Source organism: Palaemon carinicauda, unplaced genomic scaffold (genome assembly GCF_036898095.1).
Source record: "Palaemon carinicauda isolate YSFRI2023 unplaced genomic scaffold, ASM3689809v2 scaffold193, whole genome shotgun sequence".
Classification (NCBI taxonomy): Eukaryota; Metazoa; Arthropoda; class Malacostraca; order Decapoda; family Palaemonidae; genus Palaemon; species Palaemon carinicauda.
This window is the reverse complement of record NW_027169512.1, coordinates 103325-112500: the sequence shown is the minus strand read 5'-3', so window position 1 is coordinate 112500 and position 9176 is coordinate 103325.

The window sequence follows — 9176 nt, the reverse complement described above, 5'->3', positions numbered from 1 at the left end:
ATGAGATAAGAGTACTACCTTGAGGAGCACCAAATATCACATTCCTACATTCACTATGGTGCCCATCAATAACAACTCTGCTATTTATTATTCCAAAATTTAATAATGATGCTAAGAAAAGACCCATCTGTTTGAGTTTGATTAACACGGTCAAAGAGAGCACTAAAATCAAGTTACGTAGTGTTTTTTATGATATCCTTGTGTTAATTTTCATTTTGCAATTTTTTGTGCAACCTAGCTTTAAAATTTTTTACAAAACATTTCTGCAAACACCACTTTGATTCAGTCAGGAATTGACCATTTTTGTGGACTGAATGAGATGCAGGGAGTATGAACTGTGTAATTATTGTACTATATGCAAAGTAGGGTATATTTTTTGCTTCCTGTGGTACTCTTATCAAGCGGGGTACTTATCAATGAGTGCTCTTGTTAAACTCCCAAGTCCTCATATAGCATAGGATGCCTAAGGAAATTGATTTTGCTTAGTTTTGGTTTCAGGCTCCAAAATTTGCACGGTCATCGGCCTTTCTGGATTGGATTTACCGCTTTTTTTTTTAGTGAACAAGTGCTTCCACTGTTCCAACTTTTAGCTTTATCATTTTGCATGGGTTGGAACTGTATCTTCATGCCTCGCAGCTGCTGTTCCTATATGGCTCCTTGCCCCTGCTCTCTCCGCACCCGTTTTTCTCCTGTGAATAGAGTATTTGTCTTAAAGTTATTTATTTAGACAAAGTCCTTTCAATTAAAGTTTTCAAACTGACAGAAAATATTGAGTAAGCCTTTATTAGGATATCTAATAATCTCATTGATTCTTTTTCACTTTCTAGTCAGGTACCTGTCGTATGTACCCAGGATAAGGGTATGACAGATCCCCTGCCTTGTAAACCCCGATATGGCATAGTCCTAGGGTGGATGTGGTCAGGTCTGGTGCCTGTCAATAAGTTACCCTTCAAGTCTCCTTGTTAGTCTTGTAACACTGCTGGAGAGCAGGTGGTAGTGATGAGGGTGTTCTGGGTTAGGTACTGGCCTAGAGTACAGGTAGGCATCGTAGTAACGGGGGATTTTGAGGAGGGAGAAGTCTAATTGGAAAGGGATCTCTGGTAGTGGTATCACTCGACCCAGTTTTAATACCGACACCCTTTAGGGGTGAGCGAGCTGGATATATTCCTAGCATTCCATGTAACTTTTTTGTCTCGTATATTTAGCAGTATTTATACCTTTGAAATGGTGCTTTAAGGACCATTTCACCGGGCGACAGATTCCTTACCAGAAATAGATTTTTCCTTCGTCAAAATCCCTTTTTTGTCTTGTGTAGGCTACAATTATGTCTGGCCTAGGGGTGCAGAGCCGTTTTTAGGGGTGGGAATCTTTGCAACCCTCTCCCTTTATCAAGGTTTTTGTAGTAGGTTACTTGAGTTAGTCATTGGTCCCTCTCCGGCTAGGAATTTTTCAAACTTCTCCTCCCCTTCCATGTATCTCGGGAATTTTCTCCGAGGGGTCTTCCTATTTGCAATTGGGGGTCGTCATTTGTGTTCCCCTTGCCCTTGGTTCGAGGTTGGGTCCATGAGGGTCTTTGTTTTTCCTTGTTCTCTCTCTGCTTTCAAATGAGAATCCCATTCCAACTCCATCTACCTAGCAAAAGAGCTTTCCTCTGTGTGACAGGAAAGGGGGATTTTGATACAACAACTAATCTTGGCTTCATTCACACTGAGATTGGTGGAGGATTCTATTCTTCAGGAATTAGGTGGCCTTATATGTATTAACAAGGATATAGTAGTATCCAGGCCTATGGTCATAGAAGTTCATAAGAAGGATGACTATGGGTGGGTATTGCTGAAGCAGTGACATCAGACTACAGCAGCCTGTGTTGAATGATCTTGTATCCTCAGACTATGTCCCCTTCCAGAAAGAGTACATTTCACAGCATACTCCTAATGGAAAGCTTTAGAATTCCAATAAAATGCTGAGGCCTCATTGAAGATCAAGATGTCTCTAGTGGTATTTTAATAAAGTTCTATGATAGTAATAGTTGCTTTTAGATTTCTTCTAATTATTTTTTATATTAATGCACTGTCATTATATAAGGAGAGTTATGAGGACCTTTGACTGGCCAGACGGTATTGCATTGGATCCTTCTCTCTGGTTACGGTTCATTTAGCCTTTGCCTACTCACACATACCGAATAGTGTGGCCTATTCTTTACATATGCTCCTCTGTCCTCTTACACCTGACAACACTTGAGATTACCAAACAATTCTTCTTCACCTAAGGGGTTACTGCACTGTAATTGTTCAGTGGCCACTCTCCTCTTGGTAAGGATAGAAGGGACTCTTTTAGCTATGGTAAGCAGCTCTTCTAGGAGAAGGACACTCCAAAATCAAACCATTGTTCTCTAGTCTTGGGTAGTGCCATAGCCTCTGTACCATGGTCTTCCACTGTCTTGGGTTAGAGTTCTCTTGCTTGAGGGTACACTCGGGCGCACTATTCTCTCTTATTTCTCTTCCACTTGTTTTGTTAAAGTTTTTATAGTTTATATAAGATATTTATTTTAATGTTTTTGTCGTTGAAATATTTTATTTTCCCTTGTTACCTTTCCTCATTGGGCTATTTTCCATTTTGGAGCCCCTGGGCTTATATATATATATATATATATATATATATATATATATATATATATATATATATATATATATATATATATATATATATATATATATATATATATATATATATATATAATTTTGTGCATTGTTAAAAGTACAAACATTGCTGTACCTGTCTCACAAGCCAAGCAATGGGGCTCAGATTTCATTTCTTGATCACATGAATCTGGTCAACTTTATTTGAAGACCAATTGTGATGTCGGGGTGTTCCAGAACAAGGCCAAAGCTTAGTTTGTTAAACATAGAAAATATACTCTGAAATATGTGTCTGTTGGTTAAAAGGTCACGATTGGATTAGCAACTTCAGCCATGAAAACTTCTGCCTCCGTGGTTAGATGGTTAATCCATACTACTTCTTTGTCTGCATCTTTTCCCACTTCTATGTCGATGTTTCTGTTCAGCTTTCTCCATCTACCTCTGTCCCACACTTCATCCATACTGTTAAAATTTATTGATGTAGCTGAGGCCATTGAATATCTTGATCAATAATATTAAGTTTAAAGTTTTCATGTACTAATTTGTATTAAGTTTTAAGTGTAAAATGCATAGAATCTGACATTTTGATTAGGTGTACAGTATAGTGGATCTAATCAACTCTGTTAAATGGTTGATCCATACTGTTAAAATTTATTGGTGTTGTAGCTGAGGCTATTGAATATCTAGATGAATAATATTAAGTTTAAAGTTTTTATGTACTAATTTATATTAAGTTTTAAGCGTAAAATGCATTAGAATCTGACATTTTGATAAGGTGTACAGTATAGTGGATCTAATCAAGTAAAAATTCCATTTTATGATTAATTCCTGTTTTTCAGAATGTCTTATGAAAACATTAAAATTTCCCATGCCTAAGTATTGTAGGCTTTAGGAAGACAGGAAGTTTTGCCATTTTAGGACATGAAACATCACATTAAGAAAGGAATTTTTGCCCTTTTGATCATCTAAGCCACTTGAAACTGCAAATTGCTAAAATAAGGTTAGTTTGATGTAATGCTCTCCAGGTTGAGTAAGGTAAGTTTTGACATTTTTATGGAAGTTATGTAGTTGAAAATATTCCAGTATTCTTAAGAATCATTTCAAAGCAGATATTTTGCACATTTATTAGGGTTTCATTTGTATTATTTTGTTAAAATGCAATTGACACCTCTTTTGATTTATAAGGTTTGGGAGCCTTAATATTTTTTGTGTTCAAAATTTAAGATGCCAAGGAACTTTCCATATCCTTTTTTTCCCTTTTCATAATGACACTATTACTGTTCCTTCATTGGAATATGAGTTTCCCTGTGGTATGTTTACACGAAGCGGTCAATAATGTGCTGAGTGTGGGTTTAACCCACAGTGCTGTCAGACACCACACTACAAGTGATACCCAAAGCAACATGTAAAACATGGATGTTAAATGAGGTTACCATTTTCATTATGTTCTGTTCTCCTTTGGTGTGTTTACACGAAGCTGTCTATAATGTGGCTGAGTGGGGGTTTAACCCACAGTGCTGTCAGACACCACACTACGAGTGATATTCAAAGCAGCATGTAAAACATGGATGTTAAATGAGGTTACCATTTTGATTATGTTCTGTTTCTGTTGAATCTCTTCCCTTTAAGTTCACTTTACATTTAATTCTGTTTCTGTTGAATCTCTTCCCTTTAAGTTCACTTTACATTTAAATTTGAGTTTAATATTTTGCGGCTTGTGTATATACCTATTTGTAATTCATTCATTCTAAGCAGAAAGGAGTGACGTCACTGGCGTGGGTTAGGTTAGTGGTAGTAGTGTTGATCGGTACCTCGCTGTGGCGGGGGTTTTGAAGAGGAGATATCTAAATGGTGCGAGACCTCTGGTTGTGAATCATCACGCCCCAGTATTATATCGACACCTTATATAGGTGAGAGAGCTGGGTTCAACCTGGCATTCCTATGCAATTTTTTTCTCTGGTAATATATAGCAGTTATATACCTTAGAAATGGTGCTAAAGGAGCATTTCACTGGGTGGCAGAGGTCTCTCGCCCAGGAATAGAATTTTCCTTCGTCAAAATCTCTTTTTTTAGGCTGTGTTCCTTTTATCTTAGCAACATTATAAATATAAACAAACAATATGGGAAGAGGGAATACACATACAATACCTAGATCTCTAGAGGAGAAAATTATTTTTACCTTTGCTTTGCTATGATTTTATTACCTTATGTAGTGTTCTCATCTTCTCTTTGATATGAGATTAAGTGAGATTTTCATAGGTTTTAGGCTAAGGGGCTTTGCCTCCATGGGAAATTTCCGTCATTGTATTTGGACCACTTTCTTTGAGGACTATTTTAGTCACGTGTTTCCTATCACAGTAGGCTATATATCCACTGTAAAACTTGTATATTACTACACAATCAACTGGTGGGTTTTGTACTGGGTATATTATTTGTGTGGGTTGGGGCCCTAGAGCTTGTAGCATCCTGCTTTTCCAGTGTGGCTGCAGTCTGCCAGGCTTGTGGCGAGTTAGTGTCCATTTGAAGGTCACCCCTCAGCTGTGTTGTTTCCCTACATTCTAGTAGGTAGTGCATGAGGGCCTGTTGTGGTATGGCATCACAATGTTCGCAGGGTCTTTGGTTATTATCCAAGATCTCTCAGTTTGCCTTGTATCCCAATTTGAGCCTGTTTATACTTACAGCCTGCTCTCTTGGGGTGTATCTATCAATGGAGGGAGGCTCTAGCTCCATGGCCCATTTGTACCATGTGGCAGAGGGAGAGCCATTCCCTATCCACTTGTGTAGCTCCTTGATTAGATTTTCTTTTAGCTGTGGCTTTATTTTTTTTCTTAATTTGTTGTAGTGCAGGCTGTATGTGCACCTGTACACTTTCTATGTGCCTGGTGCTTTTGGCTGGTTCATCAGCCTTCTCGTTCCCTGGTATCCCAATGTGACTGGGAATCCAATTTAGAGTTACATTTCTGTAAGTAGATATAATTCCCTCTGCTATAAAGTGCTCACATGGCAGTCAAACACTAAAAGAAGAGCATGTCTTAGAAAATGACTGACGTATGAAAACATCTAGGAACTTCAACATTAACATTTAGAAAGTTTCAATTGATCAAAAACTTTAGATCATGATTGTATCAGGGGAAAAAAAGATTATACCTAAAGAGTTCGACCATAGAGCATGTGCAATAAGTCACCATTTTATTACCAGAATTAAAGAAAAAAAAACAGCTTGAAACACTGCCTCTAGTATTATTATTATTATTATTATTATTATTATTACTATTACTTGCTAAGCTACAACCCCAGTTGGAAAAGCAGAATGCTAGAAACCCAGGGGCCCCAACATGGAAAATAGCCCAGTGAGGAAAGGAAACAAGGAAAAATTAAACATTTTAAGTACAACAACATCGAAACAAATATTTCCTATGTAAACTATAAAAACTTTAACAAAACAAGAAGAGAAATTAGATAGAATAGTGTGCCCGAATGTACCCTCAAGCAAGAGAAACACAGTCTCATGCAATATAGCTGTGTTGAATATTGCATTACAGGGGATAGGTTTTCAAGATTGTAAAACTGAAAGGTACTTGATAGTGAATTTACAAAGTTCATTTAGTCCAGGATATTATGGAGACCTGGTTGTTGGTTAGGTATTCTAATAGATAAGGCATCTACTGTAAGTTAGGAATGAATAAGTGAATAGGTTGAGATATCAGAAAGCAAGATCTTATAATTAATTATCAGGTGCACTTTCCCACATGAATATGCAGATGCTCTCTGTTCAAATCTTAAATGGGTGTTTTTCCATGTAAAGGAGAAGTTATTATAATCTAGTGGAATGGATTGATATATTGCAAAGAAAACTACAATTATTCAGATCATCTGTTTATTTTTAATATTTACAATATAGACAAAAAAGGAAGAAAATAAATAAAAACTAGATGGACTCCTTTACATTAAGAATGGGACATGTTATAAGATTTATTGTACATTGTTCTGAAAATTCATATTTTTCCTTTCATCTCTGAGGTATTCTAAAGATATTGTTCAGTATTTCTGTTGATTGGCTGGAGATTGAAGTTGGCTTATAGTAGTAATACAGTAGCTTTAAATTATATAATTACTGGTAGAAATTTAATTTCCTTTCCCATCATGGACGCATAAATTTTTATTTAATTATAGACGTATTTTTTGTCGTGAAAGTTGGATCCCTCAGTTGTTAACTTGTAAGGTAACTTTATAGTATAGTAATCTCTTCTGGTCATTCCCTCATAATATTTCTTTGACGTTATGTAGTTATTCTTTCCATACTTCTTGATATATTAGGACTTATTTTCGATAATTATCATATTTGACAAGTTTTGATTGTTGTCAATCTTCATTATTTGATAATGGCACTTATAACAGCCTCCTTATATCCCATAAGACTTAGGCTTACAGTTAGCTATAGAATTACTAACCTCAGTAATCCATTTTTTTTTTCAATATATCTGAGTGTTTAATTGTTTCCAGAATGCAAAACTGGAGACTTAGGCCTACAATTAAATGTAGACTGACTAACCTCAGCAATCCCTATTTTCAATATAGCTGAAATCTTAATTCAAAACTTCATGATAGCTTAATGAAAATATTAAAGCAGTAGCCTGCATTGTTTTTTAATTGCAGTAGCCAGAGTTTTTTTTAAATTGCAGTAGCCTCAGTTGTTTTTGAATTGCAGTAGCCTCAGTTGTTTTTTAATTGCAGTAGCCTCAGTTGTTTTTAAATGGGTATTTAAACAAATGGTCAATCTTTCACCAAAGAGACCTAGACTCTTTAAGCTATGCAAAAGAAGCTTAGTGGGTTACTGGTACTTTGGGGGAGATACTAAATGTTGCAGAGATTTCTACATTAAAGAACCTCCGAAGAACAGCACTTGTGAGTACTCTTCCCTATACAATAAAGAGCCAGTGTCTGGCAATATATATATATATATATATATATATATATATATATATATATATATATATATATATATATATATGTATATATATATATATATATATATATATATATATATATATATATATATATATATATATATTCCTGACATGCAGAGCAGCATTGCCTGATATATAACTACATAGTCTCTTCGCGTCCCTTGGGTAGGGGGAGAGGAAATAGTCATACCCTGAATAGAGGGAGTACCCCGCACACTCGGATAGCACAAGTGCAGTGTTGTAGTTAGGAAAGGAGGGGGTGGGAAGGGTTGAATCTGTGTATATATCTAAATATTTAGCTGTCATTATTGACGGGTCGTTTACACTAGTATTTGTAGAATAAACAATGGGTGGTTTATCTCCAAGCTTGAAGTATATGTCGTGTCGTTTGATAGACAAGCCCCTCTTGATTTGAATAAAAAGGAAAGTATTGTAAAAATCTCCAAACATGACAATAGCCTTTCACTACAGGAGTCTCTATCTCTCTCTCTCTCTCTCTCTCTCTCTCTCTCTCTCTCTCTCTCTCTCTCTCTCTCTCTCTCTCTCATCAGCTATAGGTAGTTAGGACTAAAACTTTATGATCTGATGTAATTTACATTGATAGTTGGTAGGGCAAGGGAAGTCTTGTGCTGTTGTGCTGTAGTTATTGATGGTAAAATCCTCTTTAAAACTGGTTGTGTTACGGACTCAAATATTTGTTTTCAGATGTTCAGAGTTTTTAGATGTGCATCCATAACCCAACCATGACAGGGAATAACTTGTGAAAAATAGAAATTTTGTTGATCGATATTTTATTTTCAACTATTTAGAAGTAGATGATACGAATAGAGGTTGTATTCTTCAAGATGGGCAGAATACTATGTAGCACTAGTTTGAATACAGTAATCTGTCATTCTATATTTATTATCTAAGCAATACTTAAAGTTCGTAAGAATACGTATATGATTTTGTTTAATTTACCTATGGATCTTCAGGTTGTAGGCCTGCACGGTTATGATGTTACCCAAGTTTTCAGTTAATTGCTAGTAGGCCACTCCTGTAATAATAATAAAAAAAATTCTCACTTGAGCTCATAGTTAAACTCTCAATTCTATTTGAATTCAAGATTGAACCTTCTCTCCTATGTTGCATAACTTTGACAATGATTTTTCTCTTACTACAATTAGCTATGCAATTATAGTGCTTAACTTTGTTGTCTAATTAATATCTCACTCGGCCTGACGAATTCAAATTGGCTTTCTCCCTTACACTACTTCACTGATTAATCAAACTTTCTCTCTCATATTGCCTAATGTTATAATTAAATTCAATGATTGAATTCACTCTCTCGTTATTCCTGCCCTTTAGAAGTAGTGCCATTAGTGTAGCTCACGTGGTTGACTAAACATTTTAATGGTCTTTGAGCATCCCTTTGCTCACTAGCCACACCCACTTTTTAGCTTTCTACACTACCTCCATTCCCACTTCCTTTTGTTCCTCTTGCTATCTTTTCTCATAATTTTGACCTCATGTCCAAGTGTGTGTGTTTTTTTTTTTTTTTTTTGCGCACATCGCTTGTAAATGATTTCCT